Here is an 18,341-nt window from a genome sequence, read left to right as displayed (position 1 = left end):
AAAGACAGAGAATATGCCTTCATTATTTCAAGAGACAAGAAACATACACAAAACTTGACCACATATTAAGCTATCAGAAAAAAAAAAAACCTCAACAGATTACAAAATGCACAAGCAAAATCAAAGGAGCATATTTTAATGTCATATCTGTAAAGTTAAAATCTTAAGCAAAAGTATCAAACACAAAATTCTGTGGTTTGAATGTAACTCCCAATAGCCCACATGTTTGAAACTTATTGTCGGGGCCAGCGCCATGGCACAGTAGGTTAATCCTCCACCTGCAGCGCTGACATTCCATATGGGCACCGGTTCAAATCCTGGCTACTCCTCTTCTGATCCAGCTCTCTGCTGTGGCCTGGGAAAACAGTGGAAGATAGCCCAAGTGCTTGGGCTCCTGCACCCGTGTGGGAGACCAGGAAGAAGCTGCTGGCTCCTGGCTTCTGATCGGTGCAGCTCCAGCCGTTTCGGCCATTTGGGGAGTGAGGTCATCAGGATTAGATGAGGTTATGGGGGAGGGGCCCCATGATAGGATCAGCTTCTTTGTAAGCCAGGAGAGACCTGAGCTAGTGCACTTGCCCTGTGATGCCCTTGGTCATGGTATTATGCAGCAGGAAGGCCCTCATCAGATGTCAGTGCCATGCTCTGAGACGCCCCTGCCTCCACAACCATGAGCCAAATAAATCCCTCCCTTCATTATAAATGATCTCAAGTATTTTGATATAGCAACAGAAAATGAACTAAGGAAACCCCTGGAATTAAAAACTCTTGAGTTCAAAACAAATTAAAAAGAAAATTACATGAAATATAGAAAATAATCATAATGAAAACATGTACCAGACCCTGTGGGGTGGAACGAAAGCAATTGTCAGTGTAATATTCATAAAACTCCACTACGCATATTAAAGGAAAGCAGAAGGAAGGCATTGACAAAGATAAACATATAAATATATAAAAATAAGAACGTATGAATAGGAATGTTTCAGAAATTATAACTGGAGAATCAAACTTAAAATATAATTCATAAACCATTTGTTAGTACAACCAGTGGGGAAAGAAAATTTAAATATCAAGAAGAATATTTATTTCTATTTTTTGTTTTTGAAATGAGTATTTTCAATTTATATTACAGTCAAAGATTTCATTCTCTACTAATTAAAGAGTGCAGCGAATAAAAAGCAAAAAGACCATAATTCAGAAGGAACACAGGCCTTAAACACAGCCTTAAACAACAATTAAATGAAAATATGTCAGTTATGTCAACTGTGGAGGAGTAGAGAAGGACTAGGAGCACACTCAGAAGTGGGCACAGAGGGAGCACGGGCAGGAGAGTGTGGCAACTCACGTGGGGAACCCAGCCACATGAAGGATACTTTGAAGTACTCTATGCAGCACAACAGTAAAATCAGGTTTGAAGCTGCTAAAAAGCATTCTTAATGAAAACGGCGACAGACTCGCAAAGAAATTTGAAATATATGTAACAAAAAGGATGATAACCATTGAGAGAAAGAGAGAGAGATCTGGAAACAACACAAATCAAATAGGTTAGAAAATATAAACAGGCAATTCAAGAACAGGAGTTAAGCTGGCGCCGTGGCTCACTAGGCTAATCCTCTGCCTTGCGGCCCCGGCACACTGGGTTCTAGTCCCGGTCAGGGCATCGGATTCTGTCCCGGTTGCCCCTCTTCCAGGCCAGCTCTCTGCTGTGGCCAGGGAGTGCAGTGGACGATGGCCCAAGTACTTGGGCCCTGCACCCCATGGGAGACCAGGAGAAGTACCTGGCTCCTGCCATATTGGATCAGCGCGGTGTGCCGGCTGCAGCGTGCAGGCCGCGGCGGCCATTGGAGGGTGAACCAACGGCAAAGGAAGACCTTTCTCTCTGTCTCTCTCTCTCACTGTCCACTCTGCCTGTCAAAAAAATAAATAAATAAAAAAGAATGGGAGTTAGAATTAGCTGATAAATATATAAAAAGATGGTCACTGAACTTTAAGTCCTAAATTTTCATACACTTCCATGACATCATTGAACTTCATAAGGCCCCAAATTCTAGCCTAGAATCACCACCCACTCACACCAGATATCCCTGTACCCATGGGAAAAGCCCCGCACTCAGCTACCTCTCCTCCCAGCTCAACCATCTGCTCATCCTAATGGTGTCCACTTCCCTGATAGCCAATGAGCCTTTGCAGAACAGCCAATCCCATCCTCAAATGGCAACCAGGGCACCTCATCCTCTTACAAAGCCTGCCTCCCTTTGCTACAGCCCCTGATGGTTCACTCCATTCCCAGGGGAAACCCCCTTGTGCCCCTTGTGGCATGTCGTGTCCACCTGCTGCTGGCTGGAGTGTATGTGATGAAGTCAGTGTTGTTGACCTCCTTTGTCAAGTGTTGTGTGTTCAGCCATCTCACCCTGTTTTGGGTAAGGTGTCTCTCCTTCCTTGGTGGAGTGGCAGAATGAACACCTCACTGGTAATCAGAGAAACATTAATTGAAGCTACAATGATGTGGGACATTTTGCACAACAGATTCTCTAAATAATACACAACTGATAAACTGTCTTATGGGTGGGAATACAAATTGGTGGGTTTTCAGGTGGCATCTATTAAAGTAGATACATCCTGTGACTTCTCATATTTCTCTATTTACCTTCTAGGAACCTTTACTTAGATGCACTACTGATAAAGAGAAAAACAGCATATCTGCCAATAAAACAATGATTAAATGAGTTTGATAAAATCACCTGTAAGCAACTCTTGTGGATTGCCTCAGGCATCAATACTCCAGCCTTCTCATATGCCTGCCTTTACTGCAGAACCAGAAAGCACAGCATATGTCTATCAATTTGATAGGCTCACGAGTGATTTGACTTTGGATCTATTTTAAACAAAATGGAGGCAGCATAGGATATCATTCAAAAACACTTTGTTGGGGCCAGTGCTGTGGCGTAGTGGGTAAAGCCGCTGCCTTCAGTGCAGGCATTCCATATGGGAGCAGGTTTGAGTCCTGGATGCTAACACTTCTGATCCAGCTCTCTGCTGTGGCCTGTGAAAGCAGTAGAAGATGGCCCAAGTCCTTGGGTCCCTGCACCCACATGGGAGACCCAGAAGTAGCTCCTGGCTGCTGGCTTCGGATAAGCACAGCTCTGACTGTTGAGGCCAATTGGGGAGTGAACCAGCGAATGGAAGACTTCTCTCTCTCTCTCTGCCTCTCCTCTCTCTGCATAACTCTGACTTTTAAATAAATAAATCTTTAAAAAATACTTTGTTGTTTGGAATTGGGTTGACAGAAAGATTGAGAAGATACTTCAGGGAGTTCTCATAGATCTGCAAGCCCAGTTTTAAGTATTACTAACAACTTATATGTTACAATTAATGAACCTACATTGACATACTACTAAAGTCAGTCATAAATGTTTGCATTTCTATGCTATTCTTTTTTCAAGAATAATTTTTATTTATATAAAGGGAACAGATTTCATGTACTTCATATATACAGTTTAAGGGGCATAATGATACTTCCCACCCTCCCTCCCTTGCTCCCACACTCCCTCCTCCTTCCTTTCTTATTTTTCTTTTAATTTTTACAATGACATACTTCAATTTACTTTACAATCACAAGTTTATCCCTCCACTAAATAAAGAACTCAATAAGTAGTAAGTAAAAAAAAACTATATTTTGGGTCTAGTGCTGTGGTGTAGTGGGTAAAGCTGCCTCCTGTGACTCTGTTATCCCGTATGGTCACCAGTTAAAGTCCCAACTGCTCCATTTTTGATCCAGCTCCATGCTGGTCTGTCTGGGAAGGCAGCAGAGGATGGCACGAGTCCTTAGGCCCCTGCACCTACATGGAAGACCCAGATGAAGCTCTTGGCTTCTGGCTTCAGTCTGGCCAAGCCCTGATTATTGAGGCCATTTGGGGAGTGAACCAGCAGGTAGAAGAACTGTCCTCTCTCTCTCTCTCTCTCTCTTCCCCCTCCTCTCCCTCTCCCTCTCCCTCTCTCTCTCTCTCCCTCTCTCCCCATCTCCCTCCCTCTCTCCCCTCTCTTTTTTTTTTAATTATTTGACAGGTAGAGGTATAGACAGTGAGAAAGAAAGAGAGACAGAGATAAAGGCCTTCCTTCCATTGGTTCACTCCCCAAATGGCTGCCACAGCCGACGCTGTGCCGATCCGAAGCCAGAGAACAGGTGCTTCTTTCTGGTCTCCCATGCGGGTGCAGGGACCCAAGCACTTGGGCCATCCTCCACTGCCCTCCCGGGCCACAGCAGAGAGCTGGACTGAAAGAGGAGCAACTGAGACTAGAACCTGGTGCCTATATGGGATGCCAGTGCCACAGGTGGAGGATTAACCAAGTGAGCCACAACATCGGCCTCTCCCTCTCTCTCTCTCTCTCTCTAACTCTGCCTTCCAAATAAATAAATCCTAAATAAAACAAAAACCACTGTTCCTCAGGAGTATACACAAGGGCTTTAAATAATAATCAAGCCTCAAAATGCCAATTACACTCATATATGTTACATTTTTTTCCACTCTGTATATTGGTTACCACAAATCTTGGAAACATGATATTTGTCTTTTGGGGACTAGCTTATTTCACCAAGCATAATGGTCTCCAATTGCATCCATTTTGCTGTGAAAGATTTAATTTTTTTTACAACATCTTTGTTAGTTCCTGAATCCCTCTAGAGTCACCACACTACAGCTACTTGCCATGTCCTCTTAGGTTCCTCTTACTGGTAATGTCTTTCTAGATTTTCCTTGTTTATGATGACCTTGGTAAGTTTGAAAAGAGATGGTCGTCCTATTTGCAGAATTCCCCTTGAATGGAATTTGTTTGAAGCTTCTCTCATGGTTACATTGGGATTAGTGTTACTGGGAAGAAGACCAGAGAGGTTAGTGCCATTTTTGTACATCCTATCAAGGTACGCATACTGCCAACATTGTCACTATCAGTTTGGGCCTTGGGCCCTTGGCAGAGGTAGTGCTTTCTGGGTTTCCCCACTGTAAGGTTGCTCTTTTCCCCCTACTTTTCATAATGTCCTCTCTGGGATGAGGTCACTGAGCTCAGGCCACATCTGAACAGGGTGGACTGGAGCACACCAGGATGGTCTCATCACTCTACAAATCCCAGGCTCCGCCTACTCTGTACCCTGCCAAGCACTGATCGTTTTCCTGATTCTGTAGTTTTGTGTTTCAGAATGCTCTATAGTTAGAATCATAAAGTTTGCAGTCTTTTCAAACTGGCGTCTTTCACTTAGTAACCTACATTCCAGGTTCATCCATACTTGCCTGGTTTGATAGCAAATTTCTTCATATTTCCGAATAATATTTCAAGGGTATTCTACAATTTGATTATCCACTTGCTTAGGGAAAGGCTTCCAGTACATGGATAAAGTTTCTGAAAACATTTACATGTAGCTTTTGGTGCGAACATAAGATTTTCGAATCAGTTATAACTCAGGAGCTTGACTGCTGGGTCATACGGTCAGACAATGCTTAGCTTCGTAGCAGACTGCCAAACTGACTGCCAAAGTGACTGCACCATCTTTTATTCCCATCAGCAGTGGAAGGGAGCTCCTGTTGCTCTGTATCTTTCCAGCACTTAGTGGTGTCACTTTCAGAGAGTTTAGCTACTCTAAAACATGGGATGAGGGCCCATGTTCAGCCCGCATCGTTTTATTTGCTGTTTTATATGCTGTTTTAATTGGTAATTTCCAATTAAGAAGTCATTTTGGAAATTGCTTCCTGTGCTATCTGTATATTTTATTTACTGAGGTTTATGTTCTGATCCTTAAGCCACTTTTTAATTCAGTTGTTTAATTGGGTTGAACTCTGAGTCCTTTGTGTATTTTAGTTATGAGTTCTGTATTAGATATATTTTGTAAATATTCTTCCCAGTCTCAGGCTTGCCTTTTCAGTCTTAAAAATGTCTTTTGTAGAGCATGTTTTTAACTTTAATAAAGTTCAACATATCTATTTTTCTTTCATAGATCATTTTATAAATTTTACATTAAAACACTTATCATCAAACCTTAAGTCACCTACTTCTCTGAAGTTTTAAAGTGTTATGTTTTGCATTTATGTTTTCATTCATTTTGAGTTACATTCCTTCCTTTTTTTACTCTCTAGCTTTAATGAGGTATAATTGACAAAACGTGTATACCTTCAAGGTGTACAATGTGATGTTTTGATATGTGTATATATTGAGTGGTGACTTCCACAATCAAATTAGTCAATACATCTATTACTATGTTGAATTACCCTTGTGTGTATTGCAATAGAATTTAAGATCCACTCTCAGCGAATTTTAAGTGAGTTACTATTATTAGCAATAATCATCATATTATATATTATACACACAGAATTTGTCTTATAACTGAAAGTTTATACTCTAGCCAACATCTCCGTATTCCCCCACTCCTCAAACACTGATGTCCTGCTCTATTCAAAAAAATCAACTTTACTGAATGGACACATGAGTCAGATAATGCAGCGCTTGTCATTCCATGTCTGGCTTATATCACATAGCAAAACATCCACCAGGGCATCTAAATTGTGTAAATGACCTGATTTCCTACTCTTCTGTGGCTGATTAACATTTTTTAAAATTTTTTAATGTATAAGAATTTCCTTGGCCCATCTCTTAATTGGGTTGTTGGTTTTGTTTTTGTGGAGTTTCTTGATCTCTTTGTAGATTCTGGTTATTAACCCTTAACAACCCAATTAAGAGATGGGCCAAGGACCTCAATAGACATTTTTCAAAAGAGGAAATCCAAATGGCCAACAGGCACATGAAAAAATGTTCAAGGTCATTAGCAATCAGAGAAATGCAAATCAAAACCACAATGAGGTTCCACCTCACCCCGGTTAGAATGGCTCACATTCAGAAATCTACCAACAACAGATGCTGGCGAGGATGTGGGGAAAAAGGGACACTAACCCACTGTTGGTGGGAATGCAAACTGGTCAAGCCACTATGGAAGTCACTCTGGAGATTCCTCAGAAACCTGAAGATAACCCTACCGTTCGACCCAGCCATCCCACTCCTTGGAATTTACCCAAAGGAATTTAAATTGGCAAACAAAAAAGAGGTCTGCACCCTAATGTTTATTGCAGCACAATTCACAATAGCTAAGACCTGGAACCAACCTAAATGCCCATCAACGGTAGACTGGATAAAGAAATTATGGGATATGTACTCTTTAGAATACTATACCGCAGTAAGAAACAACGAAATCCAGTCATTTGCAACAAAATGGAGGAATCTGGAACACATCATGCTGAGTGAAATAAGCCAGTCCCAAAGGGACAAATACCATATGTTCTCCCTGATCGGTGACAACTGACTGAACACCAAAAAGGAAACCTGTTGAAGTGAAAGGGACACTATGGGAAACGGTGACTTGATCAGCATAGCCCTGACTGTTAATGAACAACTTAATACATTATCCCTCTTAGTAGTTTTTTTGTCTGTTCTACTTAATATGACTGGTTTAATTCTGTAATTATCACACAGTTATTCTTAAGTGTTGAAATTTAACTGAAATGTGATCCCTGTTAAACATAAGAGTAGGAATAAGAGAGGGAAGAGATATATAATTTGGGACATGCTCAAGCTGACTTGCCCCAAATGGTAGAGTTAGAAACATACCAGGGGACTCCAATTTAATCCCATCAAGGTGGCATGTACCAATGCCATCTCACTAGTCCAAGTGATCAATTTCAGTTCGCAATTGATCATAATGAAAGGACTAAGAGTCAAAGGGAGCACATAAGCAAGTCTAGTACCTGCTAACACTAACCGATAGAATAAATAAAGGGGAGAGTGATCCAACATGGGAAGTGAGATACTCAGCAGACTCATAGAATGGCAGATGCCCTAAATAGCACTCTGGCCTCAGAATCAGCCCTAAAGGCATTCAGATCTGGCTGAAAAGCCCATGAGAGTATTTCAGGCATGGAAAGCCAAGACACTCTGGCAAAAGATCTCTGTGAGTGAGATCTCAGTGGAAAGAACAGGTCTTCAAAGAAGGAGGTACCTTTATCTGAAGGGAGGAGAGAACCTCCACTTTGACTATGACCTTGTCTAAACAAGATAAGAGTCGGAGAACTCAAGGGGCTTCCATAGCCTTGGAAACTCATGACTGGAGCATAGGGAGATTACTGATGCCATAGACAGGAGTGTCAATTGGTAAAGTCAACAACAGGAGTCACTGTGCACTTACTCCTCATGTAGGATCTCTGTCCTTAATGTGCTGTGCATTGAGATTTAATGCTATAACGAGTACTCAAATAATATATTTCACTTTGTGTTTCTATGGGGGTGCAAACTGTTGAAATCTTTACTTAATGCATACTAAACTGATCCTCTGTAAAAAAAAAAAAAAAAAGGAAAAGAAAAGAAAAGAAACTATCAATTCCCAACTTGACTCTCACTGGGATTAAACATGACAATAGGTCTGATCTGATTTCATCATCATTAAAAAAATCATCTATTATTTTTCACTTTATGTTTCTGTGTGGGAGCAAACTGTTGAAATCCTTACTTAATGTATACTAAGCTGATCTTCTGTATATTAAGATAATCGAAAATGAATCTTGATGTGAATGGAAGGGGAGAGGGAGTGGGAAAGGGGAGGGTTGTGGGTGGGAGGGACAGTATGGGGGGGAAGCCATAGTAATCCACTATTCGTACTTTGGAAACGTATATTCATTAAATAAAAGTTAAAAAAAAAAGAATTTCATGTATTTCATGAATACAGATTTAGGAATATAGTGCTACTTCCCACCCCATCCTCCCCCTCCCCCACGTTGCCACCCTGCCCCCTCTTTCCTCTCTTATTCCCTCTCTTAATTTTTACAATGATCTGCTTTCAGTTTATTTTATACCCATAAGATTAACCCTTCAGTAAATAAGGAGTTCAAACAATAGTAAGAAGAAAAATAACACTGTTCCTCAACAGTAGAGACAAGGGATGTAAATAATCACTGAACCTCCAAATGACAATTTACTCCAGTATATTACATTTTTGCTACTTTGTTACCACAGATCAGGGGAAAATATGGCATTTTTCTTTTTGGGACCATTTTATTTTATAAGTGTAATGATTTCCAGTTGCATTCATTATGTTGCAAAAGATAGGATTCATTCTTTTTTATATCTGGGTAGTATTCCATAGTGTATATATACCATAATTTCTTTATTCATTCAGCACCATATGACCTAGCAATCTCACTACTGGGAATCTTAGGGAAAAAAATCAACATATGAAAAAGAGTCATCTGTACCCCCAATAAATTGTAGTTCAGTTCACAATAGCTAAGATATGGAAACATTTTTATCATATATATATATATATATTTTGACAGGCAGAGTTAGACAGTGAGAGAGAGAGAGACAGAGAGAAAGGTCTTCCTTTTCCATTGGTTCACCCCCAAGTGGCAGCTATGGCTGGAGCACTGTGGCCAGTGCACTGCACCAATCCGAAGCCAGGAGCCAGGTGCTTCCTACTGGTCTCCTATGCGGATGCTGGGCCCAAGCAGTTGGGCCATCCTCCACTGCTTTCCCGGGCCACAGCAGAGAGCTGGACTGGAAGAGGAGCAACCAGGACAGAATCTGGCGCCCCAACCGGGACTAGAACCCGGGGTGCTGGCACCGCAGGTGGATTAGCCTAGTGAGCTGTGGCACCAGCCTATCATATATTTTCATTATGTTTTTATTTTCTTTATTCATTTGCTGATGGACACGTAGGTGGTTTTCATGTCTTAGTTTTATAAATAATGCTGCAATCAACATGAGGATGTTTTCATTTCTTTTGAGTATATACCTTGAAGTAGGAGAGTTGATTGTATGATAGTTTTGTTTGTGTTATATTGAAGAATTCTTATATTATTTCATAGTGAATGTACTAATTTGTATCCCCATCAACAGTGTACAAGCATTCCTTTCTCTCCCTCCCAGCATGTTAGTTCTTGTCTTCCTTATTAGAAGCATCCTAACATGAGTGAGGTGATATCTTGAGGTTTTGATTTGAATTTACCCAATTACTAGTGATTTTGATCAATTTTTCCATAACCAGCTTAACAAGTGTCTTCTTTGGAAAAAATGTTTGTTCAGGACATCTACTGATTTTTAATTAAGCCATCATTATTACTATTTCTCTTTAGTTGTAGAAGTTCCTTAAGTATTTTGAATATTAACCCCATATCAGAACTATATTTTTTTAAAAATTGTCCCATTTTATAAATATATTTTTCATTTGGTTCACTGTTCCTTTGCAAGCTTTTTAATTTGTTTATTTTTGCTTTTGCTGTGTGTGCTTTTGGTGTTAAATCCAAAAAATAATTTCCAAGGCAAAAATGTCAAGAAGGCTTTTCCTCGTGTTTTCTTGTAAGAGCTTTATGGTCACAGGTTTTACATATAAATCTTTAACCCACTATGTGTTACTTTTTGTATATTGTATAAAATAAGGGCCAAAGTTTATTATTTTGATGTAGATACCTAGTTTCTACAACATCAATTATTCAATAAATCATCTTTTCTCTATCCCATATTCTGGTGCTTATCTTAAGAGTTTAGTTAATAATGTATACATATGTCTAATTCTGGACTTTATTCTATTGGACTATTGTACCTTTTTTCATGCCAGTACAATGCCATTTAAAATGATTTATTTATTTATGTGAGAGACAAACATAGAAGCAAAGACACAGAGACAGACAGAAATTCCCTATCTAGTGGTTTACTCCCTAAATACCCCCAGTCACTAGGGTTGAGTCAGGCCAAAGCCAAGAGCCTGGAATTCAATCAAGGTCTCCCATACAATTCAACTACTTGAGCTGTCACCTGCTGCGTCCCTGTGTACACATTATCAGGAATCTGGAATTGTGACTGGAGTTGCAACTAGAATCCAGGTACTCCAATATGGAATACAGGTATCCCAAATGGCATTTTGACCACTAGGCCATATGTCTGCCCCATATTGTTCTTATTACTATAGCTCTGTTACATAGTTTGAAATTATAAACTAGAATGCCTGTAGCTTTGTTCTTTCTCAAGCTTATTTTGTCTATTCAGGCTTTTCTGGCTCCATATAAATTTTAGGTTTATCATTTATATTTCTCTGACAAATACCATTGGAATCTTGAAAGGATTTACATTGAACCTGTGGATCTCTTTGGTTAGTGTGGATATTTTTACAGTTCTGATTCTTTTTTTAACACCTGTTATTTTATTTGTTTTTAAAAAGCTTCAATACAAGGCCTCAGAGTAGCGCATGCAAATCAACGACCCTCCAATTGACAGTCACTGTCAGGCAACCTGCACAACCTGCTGCTCCAGTCTGTGACCTGCTACAGATACCAGCTTCTCATTGTGAGTCTCCTCATCTAACCACACCAACGGCCAACACACCACATGACTCAAGATGACTCAGGGACATTGTAGTAACTGAACAACAAAGATACATTGAGCTGGGAGTACAATGAGTAAGTGTCCTTAGTGTATTAGACCCAGGGCAGGGGGATGCAAACAAGGTATAAAACGGAAAAGGCATAAAGCAACTTCACTGGGTTCCTGAATCCCTGAAGTCTCTTCCATATATGACCATGATCAGTGCCTGGGGGTCTGCCAACGCCACATCAAGAACCTGCTTACGGACGATGAGATGGAGCTGTTTGCCGTGAAGCAAGGGTGAACAGTCACATGAGGTAACATCTGAAATTGTGGTGACAATGCATAAGCCAATTTTTCCCTGCTGTCAACCATATGGCTGCACGAATTCTGGGAATTGGCACAGCCAGTAACTCCTGTCATGTTCACATTCACATATGAACACAGCCTTGGGGAAAAACAATGAGAGCACTGGGATTTTTACAAAGCACGGGGATTTTAGTTTGGTTTACTGTAGTCAGTAAGTTGGGTTTTTAAAATAGCTTGTCCCAAGGTTTCTTGTGTTTCCCCTGGTGCTGTTCATTACTTACAGATGATACCTGCAGGTGATTTCAGGAAAGGGGCACATTTAGTGACTTAGTCTCAATTGAAATCACCAGCTAATTCTTAGCCACGTTCTCACAGCAAAGGATGATGGGAAGCAGCATTCAGCTCCCGAACTGCCTTGTTTGCAGGACAGAGCTGCCACCTCCCCAGTCAGAGAGCAATGAGACCAAGCAGGGGCTCGAAACCCCAGAGCAACAGCATGAAGGACATGGCCCCAGGGAAGAAAGGAGGCCTGTTCCAGTGCCTTAGCTGCCTGGTCCCCCACTTCCCGAAGCCACCACAACAACCAACAAGGGCTGGTGAGCAGCTTACATGAGTAACTGCTCGTTTTCCTTTTGTTTATGTACAGAACTCAGAGGCAAAGGGTCCTCCACACACACCCCCACCCCTTCCTATTTCCACATCTCCGAAGAGAAAGACTCAGCTGATGCAAAAGAAATATGACTAGGGGTCGGCACTGTGGCGTAGTGGGTGCAATGCAGGCATCCCATATGGACGCTGGTTCGAGTCCCAGCTGCTCCACTGCCAATCCAGCTCTCTGCTATGGCCTGGGAAAACAGTAGAAGATGGCCCAAGCACTTGGGCCCCTGCACCCTCATGAAGAAGTTCCTGGCTCCTGACTTCAGATCGGCACAGCTCCGGCCATTGCGGCCACCTAGGGAGTGAACCAGAGGATGGAAGATCTCTCTTTCCCTCTCCCTCTCTGCCTCTCTGTAATTCTGCCTTTCAAACAAATAAATGAATAAATATTTAGAAAAAAAGAAATATGACTAGCATCAACACAGATTTTTATACCCAGAGTTCAGCCATTCCCACTCCCACTATCAGTAGTAATGAATGAATCTGATCTCTCACATCAGTAACCAAAGTATGGCCTAGAGTTAGCTGAGAGTATAAAGTGACGAGTGGTCAGCTATTCTTCATTAATTAGCAAGTGTAACTGCGGAGACCCTACCCAGAGCCAAGCACACCTGGGTGTCATGATGTCAGATGTCAGTGAAGGGTTCATGAGGGTCCTGTAAACCAAAGCACCAGAGGTCAGTAGTCCTTTCCTTTCTACCCTTGCCTGGTGCAGAGGTGAAGCACTGCAGAGCCAGCACCAGGATCCTGGGCTGGGCCTCTTCACAGATGTCCATGTCGGTAGGAACAGATCTGACCAGTGCCCCAGGTCAGGACAGGATGCTTCCAAAGGGAAGAAGGCTGATGGAACAGCCTTGGACTGTGTTTTTTCCTGTGACTCTGGGAGGCTCCCCCTCCTGATGATGTGTCACAAGCCTTCCTGACCGCAATTCCTGCATTACACACTGAGCCCTCCAAAGAGGCCCACAGCAGGGTAGTTTTGCCAAAACTCTGCAGGGAGGTTTCTCATCAGAGCGATGTGCATACAGAAACTCTTTTCCCAAATATTAAAATCAACCAGAATGTTAGCCACACCCATTTTCTGAAAAGATCATGCTCAAATCCACCTTGCTGCCTCTGCACTGGAAGCTTAATTTTCTGAAAGAGACAAGCAAGAACTTAACACAGAGAGGCAAACAGATACTGGCAAGACATTAAAAAGAGGTGCTGGGCTCTCCTGGATCTGAACTCTTGCCCACACGGCAGCCCCTCTCTCTCCTGTTGCATGGGCCTGGGTGAAACAGAACCCATGGCCCGCAAGAGGCTGACTTCCATGGGGCCAGAGCGGAGTTCACTTAAGGGACTCCATCCCACCACTCTCGGCTAAGGGCGGGCCTAGGAAAAGCTGCTCTCTAACACTGCAGAATGACCCAACCCGCAGCAGCCAAGGGACCCAGGAAGTACATGGTTACCATTTATGCCCTTGGCCCAACACAGTTTTACCTGGGTAATGAGAATGTGACGTCCCTTAGAGAAAACCTCCAATTTAAAAAAAAAAAAAAAAAAAACAACAGGAAAAGCAGCAAATCAATGCTGATCATTCCTGTTCTGGATCCCATTTTGTTATTCATCTGTAGTGGAAATGCCTCAAAGTGCACAGCACAAAGCACCCGACTCGCATCCCTGTTGTGTGCCTCTGAACTCCGGCCCTGCCTCCATCCCCATCAATCCCACCTGCCTTTCAGCTGCCAGGCCCCTCCCGCGGCTGCTCAGTCGGGCCCCCTTTCTGCCTGACCAGGGTGCGTGTCAGCTCCCGCAGGTTCTCCGTCAGGACGGCCACCTCGTCCAGGCGGGCGCACTGCGTGGCGTCGGAGATGGAGGCTCGATGTTGTCGGTCTGCTGGGGCAGGAGCTCCTCATCTATGGGCTCCTCGGCCTCGGCTCCGCTGTCACTGTCCACATCGAAGAGGGTGGGACCAGCCGACTCCTCAAAGGGGCCGCCAGGGACAGGCGGGCTGGAGGGCCCCAGGTGGGGAGGCTCATCCTCCTCCTCAAAGGGGTGGGCGCAGGTGTCTGCACTTGTGACCGGATTCCCTGCAGCTACCTCTTCCTCCTCTTCCTCAAAAGGATTATACTCTGCTGGGACATGGGCTGTGGGGCTGATGGACGCCTCTGCAGCGGGAAGGTGCCTGGGCTCCTCCTCTCTGGGGCCGGCGAGGTCTTCCTCTTCAAAGGGGTTGAGGGAGGGCACCTCGTTTGGCTGTGACGTGGGACCCTGGGGAGGGCGTTCCTGGCCGCGGGCTGAGGGCCCAGACCACACTTGGACGGGCTCCTGCGCTGGGCTGGGGGAAGAGGTCCTGGGAGCTGTGCTGCTCCGCCCTGAGGAAGGGCCCAGATCCAGCGCACACGCAAGGTGGGGGCGGGGCTCCCTGCTGGGCTCCAGCTGAAAAGGCCCAATTTCTCTGAAGTCCAGGGACCGGGTGTGCGCGTGCAGGGATGCGACCCTGAACTGCACCCGTTCTCGTGGCGACTGCCGCTCCCGGAGCATCTGCCGCTGTCCCCGCTGCAGGTCCTCCTCCTCGGCCTGCCTCCGGGACAGCTCGATGGCCTTCTCCGTCTGCTGCTGGTCTCAGGCATTCTGCAGCTGCCTCAGGTTCTCCTGCAGCGCGCACCGTCAGCGCGGCCGGCATCGCTGGTCTGCCTGATGAACTACCGGTGTTGTGGACCTGCGGGAGGAAGGGGTCGGGATCTTCACTTTGTCCCTGACATCTCAGCAGCGGGAGCCAGCCCTCAGCCTTTCTCGGAGGGGCAGGGCCCCTGTGTAGAGATGCCAGCTCCCTGCTGGCCGTGGGAGAGGCCAGGCCACTCTGCCTTTCCTCAAGTCTTCTCTGGGTCTCAAGAGCAACCAGTCTCCCCATGATCCTCTTCCTCTCCATTTCCTGCTTCCTTTTCTTTTGCAGCTCCTCAGATTGTTCTTGGATGGCAGTGACATTAAGCCAGGCAACTTTTCCTGCACAAAAAGTGTAGCTGAGTAGTTGATCCTACAGCCACAAAGTGTTTGATGTGGTGGAGGGTCCTGGTTCAAGTCTAAGGTTAAGATCCTCCTACTCAAAGCATCTATTAGCTCATACACTTTCTGGACCTCCACTGGAAGGTCATTTGCATGTTCCAGACTATAGGTTGTCTCACCGGCATTTAATGATGCTGTCATCCTCTGTCATCCTGATGTATTCGGGGGCCTTCTGGTCAACTTTCTCCATGCAAAGTCACAATTTCCCATAGAGCTTCACAATATCAGGTTTGTTCTTCTCATCAATCTGTTGCTCTCTCTTGAGCAGTGTGTCCTTGCAGTGTGTTGAGCAGCAGATCCAGTCATCAGCCTTCTCATCCAGGACCGAGCCCAGTCTGCTCTCATTGCTGATGCTGCCCCCAGCGGGAGCCATGGACACTGTTGGGTGACTACCTGGGGCTGGTGTGGGTGCTCAGGCAATCCTTGCTGGCGCTGGTGGGCTTGTTTGCAAAGAGAAGCCTGATAAGATCCATGCACTTCTTGCACTTGAATGACCCACAGAGGTGGCAGTGGTGGTGGTAGTTACAGATGCTGAACTTATTCAGTCTGGGCAGAATGGGACATCCTGGTCATTGACCCAAGGCACCACAGACTTCTATTGCTCGAATCTTTGCAGACTCAGTATTTTCTCTGTCAAATGCAGTGAGCTTCTCTAACCTGATTATTAATTTATTGACTTCAACAACATAGTGGTCAATGTGGGCAGCTCGATGCTCTTTGAAGTCAGAAGGCTGGCTTCTCACAGCACCAAATTTTTGGAGACCCCACATGTAAGGACCAACCTGTCCATAGCTGAAAGACTCATATCCTTGGGTCCCTGATTCTGCTCGATCGTCACCTTCTAGTTTCAACATCTTGTTCTTTGCTTTCTTAGCCTTCTGGACAAGACTTTTAATTTGCCCTCTGACATCATGGTCCTCCCCTGGGTGCTCTCCCTTGTAATGTGACTGAAGCTGGTAGGACTGCAGGTCCTTCAGGTCAGGGGGCAGAGGAAGCCCCCCCCCCCCTTCTCCTGGGTCATCCAAAGAAGTCATGGCAGTGCCCCTCTCAGCTCTGGGAAGGCAGCAGCCTCATGCCAACAGTCAGCTTGATTCCTCCCAAGGCTCCTGCAGTGTGAACTTAACCAAGCCATACATGAGTAACAGGGAAGTGGCCTCATCCTGTCCCTGGCTGAGTGAGGTTTCCTCTCTGGAGTAGCAGGAGCCCTGCTGGGCTCCCGTGGGCATGCAGACCTGTCCTGTCCTCAGGCCCGGGGCTCTGTGCCTCCGTGGTCCTTCATAGAACGTGCTCCATCATCTCTATCAGCTGCTGGGCAACAATGTTGATTCTTTCAAGCCATGATCACAATGTAGCTTCCCATTTATCTGTGACTCTTTCCATTTTGTATACATTTCATTGTAGAGATCCTTCAATTTCTTGGTTAAATTTACTCCAAAGTATTTTATTCTTTATGGTGATTTTATAAATGGAATTATTTTCTTACTTTCTTTTTGAGCTAGTTCATTGTAGTACATACAAATGCAACTTACTTTCATATGTTGATTCTGTATTTGAAACTTTACTGAGTTTGATTATTCTAAGTTTTTTGGTGAAGTCTTTAGAGGTCTCTATTTAGATCATTTCAACTGCAAAGAGACAACTAAATATCTTTTTATTTATTTTTATTTTTGAACATTTATTCATGTATCTATTTATTTGAAATGCATAGTGACAGGAAGAAAGGAAGAAACAAAGAGAGAAAGATTTTCCATCTGCTGGTTCTCTCCCCAAATGGCTGCAAAGGACAGGACTGGGTCAGGCAACAGCCAGGAGCCTGGAACTCAATCTGGGTCTCCCACAGTAAAGAATGGGGCTCAAATATTTGGGCTGCCATGTGCTGGTTCCCCAGAAGCATTAACAGGGAGCTGTATCACACGTGGAACAGCCAGGCCTTGCATCTGCACTCCCAAATGGGATTCTTGCGTTACAAGCACCACAATATTTATCCCATTTTTTTTCTTTTAATTCAAGTGGCTTTTATTTATTTTTCTTGACAAATTTCCTTCACTAGGACTCTAGTACTATGCTGAATAGAAGTGGTAACAGTGGGCACCCTTTGGTTCTCCCTGATCTTGCAGGAAAAACTTTCAGCTTTTCACCATTGAATATAATATTAACTGTGACTTTGTCATATATGACCTTTCTTATACTGAGTTACATTCCTTCTAGACCTAATTTAAGAGTTCTTATCATGAAAAATGTTGAATTTTGTAAAATGCTTTTACTGTATCCACAGAGATGATCATATGACTTTTATCTTCACTCTGTAAATGTATCACAATTTTTAAATTCTTTTTTTATTTTTAAAAAGGGAACAAATTTCATGTATTTCATATATACAGTGTTAAGAGCATAAAAATACTTCCTCCTCTTCCCTCCTTCCCTCCATCCCTCACTCCCACCTTCCATCTTTCTTATAGTTCTTTAAATTTTTGCAATGACATACTTTCAATTTTATTTATAATCACAAACTTAGCCCACCATACTGAATTCAACAAGTAATGAGTAGAAAAAACACTGTTCCTCTAGAATATAGACAAGGGCTATAAAAAATAAATCTGAAAATGTCAATTTCACTCATATACATTGCAGTTTTTTGTACTCTGTATATTAGTTACCACAAATCAGGGAAAACATATGACATTTGTATTTTCAGGACCGGCTTATTTCATTAAGCATAATGGTATGGTCTCCAGTTGAATCCATTTTGTTGCAAAAGAGAGGATTTCATTATTTTTAGTGGCTGAGTAATATCCCATATATACATAATATTTAAAATATATGTAATCATTATATATAATATATATTCCATTATATATATATAATATATATATATATATATAATTTCTTTATCCACTTGTGGACAACTGGGTTGATTCCATATCTTAGCTATTGTGAGTTGA

General features: G+C 43.2%; 1 pseudogene; it reads right to left on the bottom strand.

The window, feature by feature from the left end:
* Nucleotides 1–14,071: 14,071 nt before the first annotated feature.
* Nucleotides 14,072–16,457, bottom strand: LOC100343834 (rabenosyn-5 pseudogene; annotated as a pseudogene).
* Nucleotides 16,458–18,341: the final 1,884 nt, after the last annotated feature.

This window comes from Oryctolagus cuniculus, chromosome 12 (genome assembly GCF_964237555.1).
Source record: "Oryctolagus cuniculus chromosome 12, mOryCun1.1, whole genome shotgun sequence".
Taxonomy (NCBI): domain Eukaryota; kingdom Metazoa; phylum Chordata; class Mammalia; order Lagomorpha; family Leporidae; genus Oryctolagus; species Oryctolagus cuniculus.
The sequence above is the reverse complement of the archived record's forward strand: the minus strand, read 5'-3'. Positions and strand labels throughout refer to the sequence as shown.